Source organism: Pararge aegeria, chromosome 14 (genome assembly GCF_905163445.1).
Source record: "Pararge aegeria chromosome 14, ilParAegt1.1, whole genome shotgun sequence".
Lineage (NCBI taxonomy): Eukaryota > Metazoa > Arthropoda > Insecta > Lepidoptera > Nymphalidae > Pararge > Pararge aegeria.
This window is the reverse complement of record NC_053193.1, coordinates 839,625-853,772: the sequence shown is the minus strand read 5'-3', so window position 1 is coordinate 853,772 and position 14,148 is coordinate 839,625.

Sequence of the window (14,148 nt, the reverse complement as noted above, 5' to 3'; positions counted from 1 at the left end):
ATGCAAGTTTCCTTTCGATGTTTCCCTTCACGGTTGAAGCAAGTGATATTTTTGTTACTTAAAACGCACATACCTTTGAAAAGTTAGAGGTGCGTGCGGGGATTAGAACTCGGCCCCGCGAATGTGAAGTCGAGCTTCTGCCCACTGGGCTATCACCGCTTACTACTTACTGTAATCTATTCTTACTTAATATTACTAGTGGTCCGGCAATGCCCAAAATTAGACCATAATTTATTTCTGACATTGACTATCATCACATATTTTGCCAAGACATTTTTTCAAACAAATTATAATCCGAAAGATGATAAATAAAAGATTATATATTCGTGTTTGCCAAATACGTTGTTTTACTGATTTATTGTATTTATTATGCATAATTTAAAAATAATATTACTGTTCTGCATTCCTGCTCTCTCTTCTCTTATACCTAAACTATAATGTGAGGGAATTTTCATACTCATCCGACTGCGCAATTTTCGTAAAAATGGTTTTTTGCTTCACGTATTAATCCCATCCTACTAATATTATAAATTGGAAAGTGTGTATGGATGGATGGAGGTTTGTAACTCCAAACAACCGCGTACGGGCAACAGCTGGTATATGAACACGAATGTATATGAAGAGAAGTTGAAGACTATAAAAAAAGATTTATCGACCAATACTGTTTTTGGGATTTCATATAGACCCAATATTACCTGCCGCCACCATTATACGATACGAACGTGTCGCGATACTCCCTTAACGCTAAGTGGAATTCAGCCAATAACAGTTTCACAACTCGACGTCTAGTTTCTTAATCGTATTAATAACTTGATAGTTTCAGCGTTGAATAAACATCAATCGCGGTGTGACTTCATATTAACACGCGCCCTAAGCGATACTAACTCACTAACTATTCATCACTTGTAGCTGTTATACTGCGTTAATGTAGTCTGTGGTTTCTTGTTATACACCAGTGGCATTAATTTTCAAGTGTTCCGATATTGATCACATCTGTTTTAATTTGTCATGTTTGTGGAGTTTAGAAACGCTTCTGTCATCATCATCATCATTTCAAAGAATTGACGTCCACTGCTAAACGTAGGTCTTTTGTAGGGAGTTCTAAATTCCACGGTTCTGTGCCGCTTGGATCCAGCGGCTACTTGCGACGCGCTTAATGTAGTCTGTCCACCTCGTTTGCGGTCGACCAACGCTGCGCTTACCAGTTCGGGGCTGCCATTCCAGCACAGGATTACGGATAAAGAGTAGAAACTGATTCAGTCGATATGAAATGACAGATGTACGGTGTGACCTTCGATTACTTTAACTGCTTATGCTGTGGTGGTTTCCGGCGTAGTTTCGACACAAGACACAAGCCGGCATGTTGCACGACGTTCTTTATTTATTTACTTATTTAAGAGCACTAACAACATGCATATTCCACTTTTTTTAAACATAGCACACATACAAATACATGGACTGAAATGCACGTCAATGACAAGTGCACATAGCATTAACAAAGCGTCATATAAAATTAACACAAAATTTAACTCACCGATAAGTGTTCGGTGAGTGTTTTTCTAAAAGCTGTGGGTGAGTCATGGAAGGTATCGATGCCAGGTATCTTTTTAGATAACTCGTTGTATTCCGCACAAATACGTATAATAGGCGCTTGTTTTCCGAAATGGGATTTAGTAAACGGTATATAAAAAAATTGTGGATTTGCATCTTCTGGTGTACCGGCGCGGGACAGTCAGAGATATATGAGAAGGTTGTTACATTTAATTTTGTTTTGTAATATTTTATGTAAAAAACACAGATCAAGAATATCCCGTCTGTTTCGAAAATATGTCATTTTAAACACTGCCAATCGCTGATTATATGGCTGCTGTGTGAAAGGCCACTGACATAAAAAGCCAGATGCCGAGTAAACTAAGGAATTATATAATATAATTTTAGTCCAAATGGAAAACCCCCTCGTAATAAGTTTTAAGAACCCCAGAATCTGTGCGGCTTTAGTAACAAAATTATTCACATGTGATCTGAAATTTAGATTGTTGTCAATAGTGACTCCTCTTCGCATGCTTAGTGTTCTCTTGTTTAGAGGCTTTGGTTTTCAACATATCGTCAGGTAAAAAAAAAGCATATCAGACTGTATGAAAATTTGGTGAATTTCACATTGCGTTCGGGCTAACTTGCAGTGTAAAAAAGAAGCAAAAAAAAAGTTACATTCGGCACACTTTTTCTTTATTTACATTTGTAAAGAAAAAGTGGGCTAAATATACAAGTGCTAACGACGCGCACTGCACTGGGCGCTGCAATAAAACGGGCGTCGTCGGTCTGTGTATCCAAGTACGTGTCAAGCAGTCCGCTTTCCGCACTGCTCATTACTGGGACAATGCAGATAATGAAGGCTTTGTTAATTATTTAATGTATGTTGGAGGACTCTTTTTATACGTGATGGCACTGGGGCAGTCTTCAGATATGTTTTAATTTATTAATGACACATTACCTCGTTGGTATAGTGGTTCAACTGTAGATCAAGTCTTGGGTTGTATTCTCGGTTCGAGAAAATTGTTTGGTATCATTGAACCGCGGGTTTGAGGCGACTCTTATTTTCTTGTGCTTATAGTAAAATCATAAAGGCCGGAGAAGCACTGTCGCCATGCTTATTCTGTTCCATGTTCTCTGACCGCGCCGCCGTAGAAATAAATTCCACCCTCATCATCTGGATGCCTGGTAGTGTTTCCTCAAAAATACAATCTAGGGTTATTCAAGGGACGGACCAACAAATTCCTTAAAAGCCGGCAACGCATTGGTGTCTCCACTGGTGCTGCAGATCTTTATGGGCAGCGGTGATCACTTATCATCAGGTGACCCACTTGCTCGTTTGCCCGCTATTAATATTTAAAAAAAATCCGTTCTTAAGGCTGTGGTTGCCGATGTAATCACAGGCACAAGACACTTAACAGCTATGCCTCAGGTTGATGGACACAAGGCGGCACTTAGTAGGTCGTTTTCCTTACAAACCCTGCGAGGTGTGGCGAGGTCTATAGGCGATGGTTTTCCACTTACCATCAGGTGGGCTATCCGCTTACCTGCACTAGAAGGCAGAAGCGATGAGTGGCTTCTTCTCTTTGAATCATAGAGTTTGATTATACTTATTGAGTATTGCTTTGCAGATATTCTCAGTACCAGCCCAGTTTTAGGAAATAGCTTCATGTGAAAAACATTAACGCCCGCCAATCTGCATACAAGCAGCGTGGTGGGCTTTAAACAGTTTATCCCATGACAGAGGGGTTAGTGTCACAGTAGTGGGACAATAGATGATGATGATCATTGTAAAGACTTTTTAAGAAAGGATTCCTTTTATTTTCGTTAAAATATTTTAAATTAATTTCAGTGTCCTCTTTTTTTCAAAAGTCAAAAGTCTGCTAGATAAAATCTATTTGGAGCTACACGAGCCCCCTGCTTTAATGGTGCAATTTTACAGAATTAATATCTAAACATTTTTAGGGAAAGCAGTCAAGAAATTACTTGTTTATTTAATTTTTTCCATCCAGTAGTATTCTACCTGATAAGAAATCACTTAATTTCTCTAATCTTTCCACCTCGGAACCGATAGCAATTCGCTTTTAAACCGCAATACATTTAGGTACTTGGTAGGTACCCATACCTTATGTTTATGTTTACTACATATTGCTTTCCGTGAGGCAATATGTAGTAAATAGTCTTCAGACAGCCTCGTACTTCACTCATTTACCTAGCAATACCTATCTAACTGTAGAAGAAACTAGAAGCGATAGCCTTGCGGGGATGTCGACTAGACTTTCGGGGGCCCAAATTCGAATCCTAGAACACAATTCTAACTTTTATCAGTTATGTGCGTTTTAATCGATTAAAATTTGGAAACCTGCTTGCCTGAGAGTCCTCCATTTTTATAGTTTTAAAACTATTCCTGCTGTCACGAAAGTTAATAATAAGAGTTCAACCATCTGGCACGAAACCTACCTACTGGCACGATAGTTAATTATTGGGGTTTAACCGCTATGCGATCAGTAAAATGGCTCTAATGGTTTTATTATCAAAATTAAGCTTAATTTGCTATACTCCGCGAAAAGCAGGAGAATCTGTCTGGTGTTATTTATAATTTCTTATACTCCACTCCTTGTTCATTGTTATCCTCAGGAGATGTTGACTTTACAATTATTCATTGTAAAGTCAACCTCCTGAGGATGCTCCGGTTTCGGAGCGAAACATGCGTAGAGGGTATATTGCCGAAAATCTGTTTGGTGTGGAGTATAAGAATTGAAGAAATTATAAATTACACCACACATATTCTCCTGCTTTTCGCGGAGTACAGCAAATTAAGCTTAATTTTGATAATATATCATGGATTTCCGCAAAGTAACGCCTGCTTCTATCCAATATCTAATGGCTTTCCATTAGTTTGTGTAGTAAGTGCTACTTGTATATTGTAGTTTGTAATACTGTAACCTTGTTATTTGAGCTACACCAGCGTAATCGTTTTCGAGGATCGAAACGATATAAAATTGAAGTAAAATTTGGTGTTATCGTAATGTCATACATCATCATCACAATCATCCCTTCAACCTATTGAAGTCCACTGCTGGGCATAGGCCTTCTTATGAGCCCCATAGTAACCGACCAGGTTTCAGATCTGTAAGTAACCACGCGCTGTTTAAAGACTTTGGTCTTTAGGCCTGAGGGAATTTTAATGAAAAGATGCCACAAAATGTCCCGAACACTGCCGAACTGGAGTTGGATTCGGCGGTATAGCTCTTTCTGAAAATGGTATCTACCTAACTGGATCGTGTATCTTTGGTATATCATACATGCTTATTAATAATCTTGAAAAATAAGCTGCAAATCTGCATTTTAAAAGCATGTTTAAGTTAATATTTCTCTTTTCTAGGTATCTACCTAACTGGATCGTGTGTCCTCCGATATCATACATGCTTATTAACAATCGTTAAATACGACCGCAAATCTGCATTGAAACATAATGTTATAGTTAATATACCTCTTTTCTAAGGGAGGTATTAACTGACTGTTTTGCCAAGAACTACTTAGCCGAGCGGCGCTTGGTTAATTTGAGTAGTAGTGACAGAGCTCGTCCGGGGAAGGACTATCGCCATGCTTTTTCTGCCGCTAAGCAGCATGGGTGCAATGCTGTGTTCTGGTCTTAAGGGCTTGGTAGATGATGTCATTACAATCACATGAGGCTCAACACCTACGCCTCGATTTCATGGACAAAGAGTGGCATGTTGCGTGACGTGCTCCTTGCATGCCCTGTGAAGTGTTTCTATGTTTATTGGCGATGGTTTTCCACTTACTATCTGGTGGACAATAATTACTAAAAAAACACAAAAAAAATGGGATTTCATTGTTTGAATTGAAACCAATTAAATGTAACATGCTTCGTCGATGATTAAAAACGACAAAATCGCAAGCAACACAACAAAAGAGACAACCCACAAGGTGTGGGGCAGGAATGCTAGGAGGGCTGACCCCAATTGGGATTATAGCCAGGAGAAAAAAGAAGAAGAAAAAGATGCTTTGTCGGTGAAGGAAAATGACGTAAGGAAACCTGCATAACTGAGAGTTCTCCATAATGTTGAGGACATTATGGAGAACTCTCATGGCATGACAGACCCTGTTATTATCACTCGTGGCAATAGTTGTTTAAGCCCACAGACCAGCATAGGAGCAGCGTGGTGGGCTCTAGTCTCTCCGACGAGAGAGGAGGCTAGCTGTGGGACGTTGACATAAATTAATAAATTTAGTTTAAATGATATCTAGATGTAGCAAGGAAACGAATTTAACTTGGGACGTTCTGTTGTATCAAACGTACGAACTTGTTTGTTTTACTTCCTTTCAAAGCAAATAAAAATGAAAAGCACGTATTTAAAAAGCCATTTTGAGTTTTTCCCCTCGCTAACAATGTGTACATTAGCACTCACCGCCAGTCTGTCTGTAAGTGTCGTTGGGACGATGCGCATCGCTCATTACCGTCGGGCGGAGTGCAACAATGCAGGACTTGTGATAATGAACGCGAGACAATCGTGTGAAGCACCTTAGTTAGTTAGGTAGTTGCTCTACAAGCACCGGCCTTAAGAACTATAAATTTTTTAAAACTCCCAGTTTGATGTTGTTTTAAAGTCGACGTTGTCTCACAAAAAGTTTTCATCTCACTGATGCCCACTTAACTTTGGCATTTAATTGGTGTGGCTTGGCTGTACTGTATACCGTTGTTTTCTTCTGTTAATAAAGTAGAAATTTCTGTTAAGGAAGTACTTCTTCTGCCGACTTCTGCCCGATGTCCGACAGTAATGACTAAAGCATTATAGCATTTTTTTTTTGCCTGTACCGTTCTGTAAACCTCCTTCCATACATATATTATAAATATAGTTTTGTTTTTTATATATTTCTTTTATGGGCCTTGTTGCCTGATACCAATATATGTATACTAATATTGTAAAGGTTTTTTTTTTCCTTGTACCGAATAGGCTCCGAAAGTGCTGGATTGATTTTAACCGTTTCTTAACTAAACGAAAGCTGAATCACGAAGGAACATAGGCTAAAATTTATTTAAAAAAAAATTGGAGATCTTTTAGAAAATTGCAAAAATGTAAACCCAAAACTATTGATACTATATACAACTTATGTTTTATATGATTAAAGTAAACATCATAATGAGTCCGCGAGGGATATCTCTAACTGTCGCATTAGCAGCTATTGTATTCTAAAATTTTATTAGCTCGCCAGTTGAGATAAAAGTGGGTTACATTAATATCGGCAGTATTAATAATCATTCAAATAAATGGTTTTATCATGAAGGGTATTTAAATAGCAGTCAAATACATACATTTAATTTAAAAGTCACCGCAAACTTAAAATAATTAAGAACGAAACCAAAATAAAACAATTCTTTTTAGAAAATTTATATTAAAAATTACACCTCAGTTTTTTTTACAATAATACTGAACTTAATAACATCACAAGAACTGCACCTTAAATGAATGTCACCTTAAATGTGTCTCTAAAAACTTTAATTACGGGATGTTTTAAAAACAAACGCGGGCGAAGTGCAGGCAATAGTCATAATTTGTTTTAAAGAAGGCTTACTCAAATCTATCTGTCTGCAGTGATTTTACCACAGGTTTGGAAGGATGATTCTACAATAAAAAGTCGGCAAGCAACGTAGCAGATGCTCTTTCCAAACATTAATAATTGAAGTCATAAATAATTGAAGTAGTGGGGTGCGTCTATGCTTTCAAACTGGCAGGGTGATTACCTCTCTTGCGACAGGCGTAAATCTTGCGATCACTGCTGTCAAACTTCCCTTTTTAATACAATAAATAAACAAAAGTGACGTTTGACAGCAGTGATTGCAAGATTGAAACCTGTCGCAAGCCTGTCGCGAGATACGTAATCACACTGCGTTCTCCCATGTAAGGAGGGACTCCCAGAAATAGGATAGTAATGAGCAGTATATGGTGATGAAGATATATATATATATATATTTTTTAATCCACTACAAGTTAGCCCTTGACTGCTATCTAACCTGGTAAGTGATGCTGCAGTCTAAGATGGTAGCACGCTAACCTGTTAGGAGTATGGTAGTCATACCCCCAATCGGTTTCAAAACATCGTAATGGAACAGTAAATCGCTTAGCGGCACGTCCTTGTCGGTGGTGGTAATCACCACCAGGTAAAAAAAAAGTTGCCCTTAATCTGGAAATGTTCCTCTTATCTGCAGCTTGTGACGATTAATGTTCGCAATTTACGCATAACTAATTAACCTGCGCTGACAATATATTGTTCAAATCTAGTTCAAATACTATAGACGGAGAGCTGGTGGAATCGGTGGCACTGAATAAATGTTAAAGTAAGTAATATAGTAGAACCCTGAAAACTGAGAGACTTGAGTCTAACAATATTCAAGTCCCGTCGCTTTCCATATCCAAAATAATTCACCTATCATTTCAACGTCATGTACAGAACCGTCCTATTGTGATGTTGCACGCTTGGTAGTCCGTAGTATGAACAAGAATAGAGCTAGACGTCAAATAATGTAAATCTATATATTAATACATGTAGCAAAAACTTTGTACTCCTTTATACGAAAACTGTGCGGAACACAAAAAATAATCAAATGAAATAAGCAAATTAACACAACATCTGTTATAATAGAAGTATAGTCTTTGACAATAGCATCTTTATAATGTACAAATTTATCATTTAAAATCAATTTTTCTTGCTTAGGTTAAGTCTATTATATACATTTATGGTTGACTTACCAGTGTTTCAGTTTAATTGTTTATAGTCCCTCATTATCATACAAATCCATCACTGGCCCACTATCGGGCACGGGTCTCCTCGCACAATGAGAAGGGGTTAAGGCCGTAGTCCACCACGCTGGCACAGTGCGGATTGGTGGACTCCACATAACTTTGAGAACATTACGTAGAACTCTCAGCCATGCAGGTTTCCTCACGATGTTTTCCTTCACCGTTAAATACTGTGATATTTTAATGACTTAAAACGTACATAACTTAGAAATTCAGAGGTGTGTGCTGGGATTCGAACTCGGCCCCCCGAAAGTGAAGTCGAGCGCCAACCCACTGCGCTATCACCGCTTGCAGTTGCGGTGCACCGTAATCCTATTACATAAGCTATTATCAAGTTAATCCCAAAAATTCCCACGATCTCTTGGCCTACTTATAGTTCTGCCTCCCATATATCAAAGGCAGCGAAGGATTGAATCATTCATCAAGCAATCTGCTTAAAACTGCTTAATTAAGCGAGCTACTTTGTAAATGTCAACTGGAATTGGGTTGTAAGCTTGTATAACGAAACTGGTTTTATAAAGTGATCTCAGAGTATTACTACTTCAGAAACGAGTGTTTTGATGGCTATTCAAACTCAAATTCTGTTTCTAGTTTCTACCTACTGAATTAGTCTGATTTTCAATGGCATTTCAATCTTTATCTTTATCTAAACATTTATATATCTTACGCCATTAAATTATATATTTATAATAAGCAGCAAATTTTTTGGTGTGTGCGAAGGCATTCCAATATTGCGTTTCCGAAATACGGATATGCATAGGATATAAGTTAATAAACGCGCAGGCGGAGCGCTGCGATCGGATACATGCGCAAAAAATATGTCTTAACACACCTACAGCCGTAGTGATTGTATACTCATTGTTTATACACTACTGAGAAAGCTACTAAAACACTTTTTACCGCCTTAGTGTATGAGTTTTATTTGAGTTTTTTTCCCCCTTTTTAAGCTTCTTATGCTTTCTGGCTTCTTTATGACATATAGGTATATAATGTATGTATTATATTATATTTATTGTATATAAATATTATATTTTTTATATTATATGTGTACGTATATTTTATTTAATTTATAATTATTATTTATTTATTTTTGTTATTTATGTTTATTACTTAAGTATTATTTTGTGTGATTCCCTGGTAATAAATAACCCTTCTTCTTAACTTCATCTACTCAATTTGATTTGGAAATCGCTTTTAAGCGATAAGGCCGCCTATTGTACCTTTTCTCCTTTATTTTAATTGTGTATTTTGTTTTTAATGCTTGTTTTTTTAAAGTGTATTTGATTTGTTTTGATTGAAGAAAAGATTAAAAAAAGATTAAAAGTTTTTAATTTCTCATTGCTATCAAGTAGGAATTGCATTTTGAAATAGTCGAGCAGGGATATTTATTGTAAGGCAAGCCCGGCTTTTCAGCTTCTATGGCAGTACCGCCACTGATTATGGGCAACCTTTATTGGTTGGGACTGTTGTGAGAGACCTTCAGTATAGTTACTGTCTAGATATACTAAGCTTCTTAAACTTTTATGTGATTTTATTTCAGTGTTTTAAGTGCCAATCTAACGTTCTTTTGCCCTTAACAGTTTCAAAGCTACGTGTTTACGTATTAAAGTATATCAAGCTTCAATTCAAGAAATAATAATAAAGGCCGCATCACACGCCCCGCTGGACAAGCACAAATTAAAATCCTATTCGTGTCTGAAACAGCGAGTGATTTCTGTTGTTAAAATAATTGTTGTTTCGCAGACGGTCGCGTGATATATTGGTTTAATTTGTGTACCCCGCGACTGTTGTGTTATTTTACAGTTTAACCAACATCAAAGAAGGATTTTAATTTTGTTGGTCTGTGTATTGTTTTTTAATGAAAAAACTAGCGGGTCCTCGCTACTTTGTCTGCGTATGAGACAATCCAGAAGCTGGAATAGATCTGATGCTAACATCAAAACTATCTTTGCTAGCTATGTGTGTACTGTCTTAATTTTAGTTGATACATACATACATACATCCATCCGTACATCCATCCTCACAAACTTTCGCATTTATAATATTTGTGAACAGTTATTTCCTTATTTATTATTATAATATTATCAACTTTCTCAGTTGGTAAAATAAATCCATTTTCTTTGCCCAATGTAAAGAAACCTTTTTGGAGCTTGGAACTCTCGCAGCTTTATTCTTAAGGTATTTTCAAAAAATATCTTCATCATCGTCATTATCAACCCGTAACAGGTCCACTACAAGGCAAGGATGTCCCCTCAGAATGAGAAGGGGCTGGGCCGTAGCCCTCTACGCTGGTAGAGTGCGGATTTGTGGAAGTCTACCCATTCGCACTTTGACAGCGTAGTGGACTACGCGCGTCTGAAGTTCACACGCCTGTGAGAATATTACGGAGAACTCTCAAGCAAGCAGGTTTCCACGCGATGTTTTTTAATGGCTTCAAACGCACATAACTCCGAAAGAGAGAAAGAGAGTGGGAGGTGCATGCCGGATATCAAACTCGCTTTCCCTGTAAGGCAAGTGAAAGCTGTAAAATCTGTTGGTAAATATCATAACAGCCTATGACGGGCCTATTTGAATAAAGATTTTTTGAAATGACTACTACAAAGTGCAGATGTTATACGCTGTCCATTCTCCCTTGCTATTCGTAGGGACAAACGGCCCGTCCCTTCCAATATTTACGATTATAGCTTTATTTTGTGCTAACCTGTCTCGGTCATTAGTCTTTAGTATCTACATTTTCATCCTCCAGAGACGTTACGTTTACCAAACGTATACAGAAAGTTGCGAAATTGGTTTTGGTTCTCTTAATGAAATAGACTTGCGTTTTTATCTTAGGCATATGTATTATGAATATTTATATAATGGCGAGGACTTCATGTCTATAGATATAAATAAAAATAAAATAATTTAATAACTGCCTCATAATTAGATATTTTATTTCTATAGCGATACAGTCAAACGGACGTTTTAAAATTGAGTTTCGAGCAAATCTTCAGAATAGTAGTATTTCTTGGACTAGATTTATATACAGGCTTCCCACTTCTTTTCTGAAATGAACGACCGATGCGTCGATTTGACTGAACTTTTCAGTCAGATGGGGAGTTGACTTAAGTTTTGAATGCGAGAAGACCTGTCTTATGAGAAAGAAGCCTTTGCCTAGAAGAGGGACATAAATGAAAATGATGATATGCTGCAAGAAGTTAACTTAACGTACACGTGTGAGCCTTACTTTATCCACTGGTCGAATCGTGTGAGAAACACGACAGTTTTACGACGAGCAAATGTCAGCGGGATTGAGGCTTATATAATAAGGCGGCAACTCCGGTGGTGTGGACACATATCCAGAATGGATGAAGAAAGAGTGGCTAAGCGCATATTTTACTCCGAATTGCAGGTTGGGAAACGTAAACAGGGCGGGTAACACTTGCGATATAAAGATGTGCTAAAGCGGCACATGAAGAGATGTGATATGGACCCATCACTGTGGGAATTTGAAGCAGAAGATCGGCCGCGATGGAGACACTCCGTAAATAAAAAAGTATCGGAGTTTGAAGTTAAAAGGCGTGCAGAGCAAGATGCTAGGCGTAATGTGATAAAGGCCAGACCACCGCCGGCTATATATTACGATATAATTGGTGGAGTACTGACGTGCTGTCAATGTGATCGCACATTTAAAACAAAGAGTGTTTATGCCAGTCACTTGAGAGCACATCAGGTACGCTCATAATAGCTAGAAGGAGTCGCTGTGGTCGGATACGGCCAGGAAGAGGATATATTGTTACTTACTAGGCTTCCATGATTTGGAATAAGAACACCTGATGATTGATAACTCTTGTAAGACTTTTATCAGCTCAATAAAAGGTTCCAAATAACACTTCGTCACGTAAGTAGATTTCACAATAAAAAGCAGACTGACCCTGTATCGTACGACTGCTTTTAGTCACATGTTTGAGGCCTAGAACCTTCTTTACTCGGAAATTGTAAGCACAAGGAATGATCCAGAAACATACAAGTAATACAAGTAATAGACAAGTAATAGCTAAATATCAACACGTCGCCACGCGTGATTCTGTACTTAATGCCCCTGGTAATAAAATTATTTGTAACATTATTATATAAGTATGTACAATCTATCTCATCTCACACCCGCCATATATGCACGTAAAAGTATGCAATGGTTTTATATTAATTACATTTATTTTAACTATTATTTTTATATGTATATGTTTATGTATATATATATGTTTATTGGTTCTTCAAGTACAGTGACATCATTTTATGTTGACCAATAACAATGTGTGGATATTAATATCAACCTAAAATATACTTTTACAGTAAATGATAATTAAATAAATAAAGAAAATACTGGTAATAAAAATAAAATAAAATACTAGTAAATATGAAGATACTGGTTGTACAACAAACATAAGAAACGATCTATATACAAAGTGTAACCGAATTACAAATAATGTTGACGGATGATTAAATCAAAAGGACCATATTTATTTTCCATACAAACGTATTGAAAAGTTCTACGTATTTACTTATGGCAACCCTATTGAAGATAAAAGATTTCACATGATTTTAATTTCGCATGTTATGTTAGGGCTGTATCCGATTTCTTTCAGTAAAAACTATGGCAGTGGTTCACTCAAAAACCATTAGGTTTTCGGTTTCATAGATTAGTTTCCAAGACAGTACTTAATGTACCTCTAAAGCCTGCGAAGTATTATTTTGGTTTTCATTTACACGCTGTATACCTAATTATCTTTATATATATATTTCTTGTGTGCGTGTGTATGTCACTGAACTCCTCCTAAAAGGCTGGACCGATTTGAATGAACTTTTAAGTATACGTTTGGATTGCGTGTGGGTCATCTCCAAGCGGCCAATAGGCCGGTCGGGGGTACGGGCCTCGAGGCAACGCCTCCTTACCCGGGTCTTATTCGCAGGGCAGCTATGCTGCCCTGGTAATTGATGTTTTAGCTCCTGTCTAGGGGCTAGGGCCCGCCATCATTGGCTTTGGGCCTGTTGGTTTGTCTTGTCCGTGAAATGTCGGCGTCACTGTCAGCGTAGTCGTCGTGGGCGCGCGCGGGGATGTTGTTAATTCCGATGGGCCTTGAGTCATCGATGTCACCATTTGTGCCTCCGCGTTGTCGCGCTGGGGGTGATTGGAGGAGCTCTCGAGGTAGTGGACGTCCTGTTATAGGTCTGTCCAGCGCTGGGGCTATTCCGTGGAGGTGTTCGCACGGCCCGTAGTCTGCGTGAGCGAACATGCGGCGTGCGATTGTGCGGACGAAAACCTCCACGGTAGGCGTCCTGGTGTCTCGATGGATGACGTCATTTCTGACGTACCTTGGAGCTCCTACAATCAGGCGCAGGCACTTGTTCTGCTGAACCTGTAGCCGGTCTTTTTGGTGGGCCGAGCAGAGGGCAAACCAGGCTGGGGCTGCGTACGTGAGGCGTGAGCGGATATATGCTCCGTAGATCCTCAGTTTGGTCCTTATTGGAAGTCTGGAACTTAGGACTTGGTGCAACATCGACGCGGCTGCCTGTGCATGGTTCACTGCATGATTGACCATACTCACCATGCTCAATGTCGCGTCCATGTGGCACCCTAGGTAGCGAACTGAGGTCTGCCACGCTATGTCCTGGCCTCGGAGTTGGAGTAGACGCAGTGGCTTCCGCACGCCGAACACAATGGCGGCCGTCTTACCCACGTTGACAGCCATCCTCCACCTGTCCAGCCATTCTGGAAGCAGGTTCAGCAGACGTTGCATTCGGTTGATAGCGACGA